Raw genomic sequence first — 11236 nt, 5'->3', positions numbered from 1 at the left:
TGAGGGGCGCACGTGTCTCTGGCTCTGTAGCACAGCTTAACATTCTGCCATCTGGCAAGGATCCCAAACCCTCACAGTAGCTGGACCCCAGGAGTTCTCAGTCGCACTGGCGGCTCAGGGACCAAGACCTGGTTTCTCTGCTGCACTCTCTCTGGCTCAGCACCAGGGGAGGCTGTCCTGGGTCCGGGGACTTAAGCTCCTATTTCTAGCTGCCCCGATTCCCACGATTTCCCACCCAATTCTTTCCTCTTTTTGAGTGCTTTCAACAAGTCTCCAAGTTAATGCTGGTCCCCAGATGCAGGGCACTCTTGTGTTAGGGGTATTACTTTCCAATGGGTCGCCTCTAGTGGCTCCCTCCCCCTTTTGTTTATTTTCCGATATCAGTCCAACGTTCCCACTCTACCTTCCCACTGGCATCTTCTGCCCCTGTAGATATCCAGATGTGTGTAATTCTGATCGCAGGCTGATTTCATGGGTGGTCGGAGTTCTTTGGTAGGTAATCAGCTCACTTTAGGGTACAAGTTGAAAAGGAGCCTCCTCCTACTTCCCCACCAATCTTGTCTCCCCTGGTCTGGGAAATTCTTAATTTCTTCTTCTGTTCTGAATGATACCTCGCTGGGTGCTTTATATTTAACCCTAGATTTTTCCCTTTTAGCACTGTGAATATATCATATCACTACTTTCTGGCTTGCATACTTTCTATTAAAAAATCTCCTGCTGGGGCACCTGGGTGGTTCAATGGGTTAAAACCTCTGTCTTCAGCTCAAGCCATGATCTCAGGGTCCTGGAATTGAGCTCTGCATCGGGATCTCTTCTCAGAAGGGAGCCTGCTTCCTCCTCTCTCTCTGCTTGCCTATCTTCCTACTCGTGGTCTCTTTCAAATAAATAAATTTTAAAAAATCCTTCTAGTTTTATGTGTTTTCCTTTGTAAGTTAATGACTTTTTTCATTTTGGTGCTTTCACCTTTCATTTTTCTTTATCACAATATTTTGTCATTTTAATTACAATATATCTTGGTTTAGTCTAATTTTTTGTGATTCTGTTGGGAGTGCTGTGTCTCCTGGACCTGGATATCTGTTTTCTTCCCCCAGATTAGGGGTATTTTAATCTATTATCTATTTGAATACATTTTCTGCTCCCTTTTCTCTCTCTTCTTCTTCTGGGACTTCTATAATATGAATGTTACTGTGTTTGACTGATTCACCAAATTTCCTAAGTCTACTCTTGTTTCACATAATTCTTTTCTCTCTCTTTTGTTCAGTTTGACCACATCCATTACTCTTCCTCTAGGCCACTTATTTGTTCTGCTGCATCTTCCATCTTACTGTTCAGTCAAGTGTGTTTCTCATTTTGTTTATGTTATATTTTTCCTTATTTCTGTGTGAAGAATCTCACTGATGTCTTAACTCCTTTACAGGTTCCCTGAGTTTCCTTATGTTAATTTCTTTAAATTTTCTATCAGGCATGTTATTTATACTTCTTTTGCTGAGATCACTAGCCATGGCTTTGTCTTGTTCTTTAATTTGAGATCAATTTCTCTGTCTCCTCATTTATTCTGCCTGTCCCTGTCTGTTTCTCTGTGTTAAAAAAGTCAATTATGTCTCCCCCTCTTGAAAGTAACGACTTTATGATGAAGAGTTCCTGTACTGCCTTGCAGTGCAATGTTGCCTACTCATTAGAATTTGACACTTCAGGACAGTAACCTGTATTTGTTGCTTATTCATTTTTATTGTGTTAGTCACTTTTTCTTTCAGTGAAATTATCTGCACTGACTCTTTGCCTGTTTTGCACTGTACCAGCTTTCTGAAATGTTAGTGGGATCCAGGCGGATCATCTCCAAGTCAGTGTGCCTGGCAGGGAATGTTGGAGCAGGGTTTAGCAAAATTTGCCCTGGGCTACCCATCTTATGTCTGATCTCCCAAAGTATTGCAGCAGCTAGGAGTGGGAGCTGAATGGCTGTGTGACTGAGGACAAAAAGATTGATATGCTATGTGACTTCAGTTTGGGGCATGTGGTTGGGCATGGTGCAGTGGCAGTTGCACCTGGCAGCTGGGTACAGAATGTGAAGGGAACTCAGAGAGAATGGCACAGCATGGAGAGTGAGCATAGAAGGTGCTTGCCACTCTGCATCTGGTATCTGGGCATAGCAAATGGTTATGGTGGCTCCGTGCATTGTATGGCTGGGTGTGGAATATGGCAACATGTGTGCACCTTAAGAAGAATGTGGCTTAGAGAGCAGCTATGCATCTGGCCACTGGGCAGATCATTCAAGGCTCTGATAGAGTTTTCCCAGATCCCAGTACCTATATTATAAGATTTGTAGTGGCCATGTCCTCATGTGAACTATTGGGTATGGTACACCGAAGGCAGGCTAGGTAGCAAGTGTTTCCTACTCCTGAAGGTGACTCTGTGTTTTTCCTGAGTACTGCAGGAAAAAATAATGACTGCTGTCTCTCTTGTTTAAATAGCAACCATTTAAATCAACTTGAATGCTATGCATTTTTATAATCTTTATGTATGTAGTGTACACTGATATAAAATTTCTAACATAGTGAAAAAATCTATATTATCAGTTGTAAAATAGAATATAATGTAGATTCATTTACAAAAACATTTAGTGACAATTTTTCAGTTATCACATAATGTGAACAATTTAAGAGCTTTTGTGAAAATATTTTTCAATTTTATGATTATATGATCCAATTTTTAAATTTTTTTTCAGTTTTCCAAGACTCATTGCTTATGCACCACACAGAGTGCTCCCAGCAATATGTGCCTTCCTTAATACCCACTACCAGAATTACCCATTCCCTGGCCCCCTCCCATCCAAAACCCTAAGTTTGTTTCTCATAGTCCAGTTTCTCATGGTTTGTGTCCCCATCCAATTTTTCCAATTAATGTTTTATCTACTTCTCCTAATGTTCTAATGTTATTGTTATGTCTTTCTCCTAATGTTAATCCTTATGTTCCACAATTAAGTAAAACCATATGATAATTGACTTTCTCTACTTGACTTTTTTCACTCAACATAATGTCCTCCAGTCCTGTCTGTGTGGATATAAAAGTTGGGCATTCATCTTTTCTGCTGGAAGCATAATACTCCATAGTATATATGGAAAACATCTTCCTTATCCAACCATCAATTGAAGGGTATCTTTTTTCTTTCCACAGTTTGATGACTGTGGCCATTGCTGCTATGAACACTGGGGTAGAGATAGAGGGAGACAAGATGGCAGGGAAGTAGGAGGCACTGTTTCAACTGGTCCCCTCGAATGAGCTGATTATCTACCAAAGAACTCTGATCACCCATGAAATCAGCCTGAGATTAGAATTATACACTTCTGCATCTCTACAGGAGCAGAAGACACCAGTGGACAGGTAAAGCAGAGTGGGAACATCGGACTAATATCAGAAGATAAACAAAAGGGAGAGGGAACAGCCAGAAGTGACCCATTGGAAAGTAATACCCCAATATGAAAGTGCCCTTGATTGATGACCAGCATTAACTTGGATTTTGGTTGAAAGGACTAAAAAAGAACGAAAGATCTTAGGGGAAATTAGTGGAATCAGGAGGTTAAGGACAGGGGCTTAAGTCCACAGACCCAGGACAGCCACCACTGGCGATGAGCCAGAGAGGGTGTGGTGAAGATGTCAGACATTTGTCCCTGAGCTACTGGAGCACGTGAAAGTGTCTTGGTGGCAGCGCGTGTGAGAAAGTCTGGTGTGGACACCAGTCGGTTCTCTCTAGAACCACAGCCTTTTGTATTCTGCACACGTGCTGCATTACTACTAGGGTCTGAGTCATGTCCTCCTTGAGTCAACCCTCCCCTGAGAAAGGTTTGTGCAGGTGCTAACTTGTGCTCTCTAGGACCATACAAATTTGTATGCATCAACTGAGAGGACAACGTGGTTCTCTTCTCTTCTTTTATTGATGCATTATATCACAGTGATTGATTTGTCAATTTTGAACAATGTTGCAACCTAGGGATAAAACCCACCTGGTTATGATGGTTAATCTTTCTAACGTACTGTTACATACTATTAACTAGGATCTTGTTGAGAAACTTGGCACCCATTATCATCAGGGATATTGGTCTATAATTCTCCATTTTTAAGGTCTTTTCATGGTTTGGGAATCAGGGTAATGCTGGATCCACAGAGGAGTCTGGAAGTTTTCCTTTGGTATCTAATTTTTGAAGCAGGTTCAGGAAAATACATTATTATATAAAGATATATAATCCTTATATATATGATATAAATATTATATGTATAAATATACATTTATATATAATTATACAAATAAGTTATATAAATATAAATATAATTTATAATGTATTTATATTATTTGTGATTAATTATTTAAGCAATAAATTAATCATATTTATACTTATATTTATGTATATTTATATTTATTTATTATTTATATTTATTTTTGTATTATTATATTTATTTTATTTATATATTATAATATATTTATTATAAATACATTTATATTTATATTTATTTATTCATAATTAAATAATTAATGAATATTTAACTAATATAATTAAATATAAATAGTTTATATAAGGATATATATATTTATATATAAAGTATAAATCTATTTGTGTATTATTTATAACATATTATATATAATATATATTTATATGTATAAATATATTATTATATAAAGAATAAATACATTTTTTATATTGTACTATTTTTTTTAATTTTTTATTTTTTATAAACATATATTTTTATCCCCAGGGGTACAAGTCTGTGAATCACTAGGTTTACACACTTCACAGAACTCACCAAAGCACATACCCTCCCCAATGTCCATAATCCCACCCCCTTCTCCCAAACCCCCTCCCCCAGCAACCCTCAGTTTGTTTTGTGAGATTAAGGGTCACTTATGGTTTGTCTCCCTCCCAATCCCATCTTGTTTCATTTATTCTTCTCCTACCCACTTAAGCCCCCATGTGGAATCACCACTTCCTCATATCAGGGAGATCATATGATAGTTGTCTTTCTCTGCTTGACTTATTTCGCTAAGCCTGATACACTCTAGTTCCATCCATGTTGTCGCAAATGGCAAGATTTCATTTCTTTCGATGGCTGCATAGTATTCCATTGTGTATATATACCACATCTTCTTGATCCATTCATCTGTTGATGGACATCTAGGTTCTTTCCATAGTTTCGCTATTGTGGACATTGCTGCCATAAACATTCGGGTGCATGTGCCCCTTTGGATCACTACGTTTGTATCTTTAGGGTAAATACCCAATAGTACAATTGCTGGGTCATAGGGTAGTTCTATTTTCAACATTTTGAGGAACCTCCATGCTGTTTTCCAGAGTGGCTGCACCAGCTTGCATTCCCACCAACAGTGTAGGAGGGTTCCCCTTTCTCCGCATCCTCGCCAGCATCTGTCATTTTCTGACTTGTTGATTTTAGCCATTCTGACTGGTGTGAGGTGATATCTCATTGTGGTTTTGATTTGTATTTCCCTGATGCTGAGTGATATGGAGCACTTTTTCATGTGTCTGTTGGCCATCTGGATGTCTTCTTTGCAGAAATGTCTGTTCATGTCCTCTGCCCATTTCTTGATTGGATTATTTGTTCTTTGGGTGTTGAGTTTGCTAAGTTCTTTATAGATTCTAGACACTAGTCCTTTATCTGATATGTCATTTGCAAATATCTTCTCTCATTCTGTCAGTTGTCTTTTGATTTTGTTAACTGTTTCCTTTGCTGTGCAAAAGCTTTTGATCCTGATGAAATCCCAATAGTTCATTTTTGCCCTTGCTTCCCTTGCCTTTGGCGTTGTTCCTAGGAAGATGTTGCTGCGGCTGAGGTCTAAGAGGTTGCTGCCTGTGTTCTCCTCAAGGATTTTGATAGATTCCTTTCACACATTGAGGTCCTTCATCCATTTTGAGTCTATTTTTGTGTGTGGTGTAAGGAAATGGTTCAATTTCATTTTTCTGCATGTGGCTGTCCAATTTTCCCAGTACCATTTATTGAAGAGGCTGTCTTTTTTCCATTGGACATTCTTTCCTGCTTTGTCAAAGTTTGGTTGACTGTAGAGTTGAGGGTCTATCTCTGGGCTCTCTATTCTGTTCCATTGATCTATGTGTCTGTTTTTGTGCCAGTACCATGCTGTCTTGATGATGACAGCTTTGTAACAGAGCTTGAAGTCCGGAAATGTGATGCCACCAACATTGGCTTTCTTTTTCAATATCCCTTTGGCTATTCGAGGTCTTTTCCGGTTCCATATAAATTTTGGAGTTATTTGTTCCATTATTGAAAAAGATGGATGGTACGTTGATAGGAATTGCATTAAATGTGTAGATTGCTTAAGTAGCATAGACATTTTCACAATATTTATTCTTCCAATCCAGGAGCATGGAACATTTTTCCATTTCTTTGTGTCTTCCTCAATTTCTTTCATGAGTACTTTATAGTTTTCTGAGTATAGATTCTGTGCCTCTATGGTTAGGCTTATTCCTAGGTATCTTATGGTTTTGGGTGCAATTGTAAATGGGATTGACTCCTTAATTTCTCTTTCTTCTGTCTTGCTTTTGGTGTAGAGAAATGCAACTGATTTCTGTGCATTGATTTTATATCCTGACACTTTACTGAATTCCTGTATAAGTTCTAGCAGTTTTGGAGTGGAGTCTTTTGGGTTTTCCACATATAGTATCATATCATCTGCGAAGAGTGATAATTTGACTTCTTCTTTGCTGATTTGGATGCCTTTAATTTCCTTTTGTTGTCTGATTGCTGAGGCTAGGACCTCTAGTACTATGTTGAATAGCAGTGGTGATAATGGACATCCCTGCCGTGTTCCTGACCTTAGCGGAAAAGCTTTCAGTTTTTCTCCATTGAGAATGATATTTGCGATGGGTTTTTCATAGATGGCTTTGATGAAATTGAGGTATGTGCCCTCTATCCCTACACTTTGAAGAGTTTTGATCAGGAAGGGATGCTGTACTTTGTCAAATACTTTTTCAGCATCTATTGAGAGTATCATATGGTTCTTGTTCTTTCTTTTATTGATGTGTTGTATCACATTGACTGATTTTTGGGTGTTGAACCAACCTTGCAGCCCTGGAATAAATCCCACTTGGTCGTCGTGAATAATCCTTTTAATGTACTGTTGAATCCTATTGGCTAGTATTTTGTTGAGTATTTTCGCATCTGTGTTCATCAAGGATATTGGTCTATAGCCGCAGCAACATCTTCCTAGGAACAAAGCCAAAGGCAAGGGAAGCAAGGGAAAAAATGAACTATTGGGATTTCATCCAGGTCAAAAGCTTTTGCACAGCAAAGGAAACAGTTAAGAAAATAAAAAAAAAAAACCGACAGAATGGGAGAATATATTTGCAAATGACATATCAGATAAAGGACTAGTGTCCAGAATCTATAAAGAACTTAGCAAACTCAACACCCAAAGAACAAATAATCTAATCAAGAAATGGGCAGAGGACATGAACAGACATTTCTGCAAAGAAGACATCCAGATGGCCAACAGACACATGAAAAAGTGCTCCATATCACTCGGCATCAGGGAAATACAAATCAAAACCACAATGAGATATCACCTCACACCAGTCAGAATGGCTAAAATCAACAAGTCAGAAAATGACAGATGCTGGCGAGGATGCGGAGAAAGGGGAACCCTCCTACACTGTTGGTGGGAATGCAAGCTGGTGCAGCCACTCTGGAAAACAGCATGGAGGTTCCTCAAAATGTTGAAAATAGAGCTGCTGTATGACCCAGAAATTGCACTATTGGGTATTTACCCTAAAGATACAAAAGTAGTGATCCAAAGGGGCACGTGCACCTGAATGTTTATAGCCGCAATGTCCACAATAGCCAAACTGTGGAAAGAACCTAGATGTCCATCAACAGATGAATGGATCAAGAAGATGTGGTATATATACACAATGGAATACTATGCAGCCATCGAAAGAAATGAAATCTTGCCATTTGCGACAACATGGATGGAACTAGAGTGTATCAGGCTTAGCGAAATAAGTCAAGCAGAGAAAGACAACTATCATATGATCTCCCTGATATGAGGAAGTGGTGATGCAACATGGCGGCTTAAGTGGGTAGGAGAAGAATAAATGAAACAAGATGGGATTGGGAGGGAGACAAACCACAAGTGACTCTTAATCTCACAAAACAAACTGAGGGTTGCTGGGGGAGGGGGTTTGGGAGAAGGGGGTGGGTTTATGGACATTGGGGAGGGTATGTGCTTTGGTGAGTGCTGTGAAGTGTGTTTAACTGGTGATTCACAGACCTGTACCCCTGGGGATAAAAATATATGTCTATAAAAAATAAAAAAATTAAAAGAAAATGGGCACAAGATATGCACAGAGACTTCTCCAATGAAGACATAGAAATGGCTATGAGACACATGAAAAAATGTGCATCATCACTTGCCCTCAGAGAGATTCAAATTAAAACCACATTGAGATATCAAGTTACACCAGTTAAAATGGCCACAATTAGCAATACATGAGAAAACATGTGTTGGAGGGGATGTAGAGAAAAAGGAACCCTCTTGCACCTTTGGTGGGAATGCAAGTTGATGCAGCCTCTTTGGAGAACAGTGTGGAGATTCCTCAAGAAATTAAAAATAGAACTTTCTTATGACCCTGCCATTGCACTCCTGGGTATTTACCCCAAAGATACAGATGTCGTGAACAGAAGAGTCATCTGTACCCCAATGTTTATATCAGCAAGGGCCATGGTCGCCAATCTGTGGAAATAACCAAGATGGTCTTCAAAGGACGAATGGATAAGGAAGATGTGGTCCATATACACTATGGATTATTATGCCTCCATCAGAAAGGACGAATACCCAATTTTTGTAGCAACATGACAGAACTGGAAGAGATCATGCTGAGTGAAATAAGTCAAGCAGAGAGAGTGAATTATCATATGGTTTCACTTATTTGTGGAGCATAACAAATAGTATTGAGGACATGGGGAGTTAGAGAGGAGAAGGGAGTCGGGGGAAATTGGAAGTGGAGGTGAACCATGAGAGACAAAGGACTCTGAAAAACACCCTGAGGGTCTTGAAGGGGCTGGCATTGGGAGGTTGGGGTACCAGGTGGTGGGTATCATAGAGGGCATGGATTCCATGGAGCACTGGGTGTGGTGCAAAAATAATGAATACTGTTATGCTGAAAATAAATTTTTAAAAATGGAATTTAGAAATAAAAACAAACAAACAGTGTTGTGCTGGCATAAAAAAAGCGTAGATCAGTAAAATGAACTTGAGAGGCTAGACATAAACACACATATCTATAGAAAACTAATTTTAGGCAAGGACTACACGAAAAGGCTTTAATCACACATTTGGGTAAAGGTCAATGTCTTAAATAAATTTGGGGGAGTTAATATACACATGAAAAAGAATAAAACTGCATATTCAGGGGATGATGGCAGGACAAAAGCACTCTAAGCTTGCCTTGCCCCATGGAGACAACTAAATAACACTCACATAAAGAAATAACCCAGAAAACAACATGAGGACAACACACACACACACACACACACACACACAAAAAAAAAAAAAAAAAAAAAAAAAACAAACAGACAAATAAAACACTCCACAACTAAAAATAGAGAAGTGGTCACAACAAGGAAAATAAGAAGCGAAGATGTGCAGTTTAGGTGTGAAAAGTACCTTGACTGACCACAGTTGGGAGGGAGACAGGGATGTATTAATGGGCAAGAAATTGGCTAACACACTGTGGATCCCACTCAGGGTAGAGGATGTCCCTTTAACATTTTGTTTTCAAAATAAGATGGGCTGAATTCATTAGCAATTTGAACCAGTAGGGCTTCAAGTATAGAACTTTAAAAATCAGCAGGCTCAGCTCCATAAGAGTCCAGAAAGCTTTTGGAAAAGAGTTTCTGGCCTTGAAGAGAGAGTACAACAAACAGCCAGGAGCTGGTCTTTCAAAAATGCCAACCTCTAAACAGACTCATAAAAGAAAGGACACAAATAAACAAAATAACAAAAGAAAGAGGAGAAATAATGACTAATATCATAGATATACAAACAATTGTAAAATAATATGAGAAACTATATGTCAACACATTTGACAACCTAGAAGAAATGGATAAATTCCTAGAAACTTATAATCTACAAAAACTGAAGCAGAAAGAAGTACAAAATTTGAACAGACCAATTACCAGCAAAATGATTGAATCACAAACAAACAAACAAACAAAAACACAAACCAAAGACAAAAACAACAACAACAACAACACTCCAAAGTGGAAAAAACATAACAAAAAAAAGAACAAAACAAACTCCCAAGAAACAGAAGTCTAAGATAAAATGGCTTCACAAGTGAATTGATTAAATATTTAAAGAAATGTTAATACCTATTGTTCTCATAGTCTAAAAAAAAGAAGAGGAAGGAAAAATAACTTCTTGCTATGAGTCCACTATCATTGTGATAACAAAACCTGATAAAGAGACCACAAACAAAAAGATAGAGACACAGTCCTGTCTCTTATGAACATAGATGCAAAAATATTCAACAAAATACAAGCCAAAAAAATCTGACAATAACATTAAATGATAATTAACCATGAACAATTAATATTTATTCCTGGGATGCCAGAGTGGTTCAATATTTACAAATCAATCAAAATGATACATCTCATCAGTAAGAGAAATGATAAAAACCGTAATATCATTTCAATAGATGTAGAAAAATAATTTAGCAAAGTATAACATTCATTTATAATAAAAACTCTCCACAAAGTAGGTTTCAGAGGGAACGTACTTCAACATAATAAAGGCCATTGATGAAAAACACACAATGAACATCACAGTCAGTTGGGAAAAACAGAGCTTCCCCTCTAAGTTAAGAATGACTCAAGGATGTCCTCTCTCACCATTTTTATTCAAGTGGTGAGTGGAAGTCCTTGACACAGCAATTAGACAACCAAAAAGAATAAAAGTGGTAAGGGAAAAGCAAAACTTTTACCATTTGCAGATGGCATGATAGTACATATCAAAAACACTAAAAATTCTACCAAAAAACTACTAGAAATAGAAAATGAATTCAGAAAAATCACAGGACACAAAATTAGCATTCCTAATATGTTGCATTTCTATACCTCAATAATGAAGGAACAGAAAGAGAAATTAATCAATCCCATTTATAATTTTACCAAATATAATAGGATACATAGGAATAGGGATGCTTGTGGAAGAGAGCAG

This window comes from Mustela putorius, unplaced genomic scaffold (assembly GCF_011764305.1).
Source record: "Mustela putorius furo isolate JIRA1106 unplaced genomic scaffold, ASM1176430v1.1 tig00001009_pilon_pilon_pilon, whole genome shotgun sequence".
Lineage (NCBI taxonomy): Eukaryota > Metazoa > Chordata > Mammalia > Carnivora > Mustelidae > Mustela > Mustela putorius.
This window is presented reverse-complemented; position numbering follows the sequence as displayed.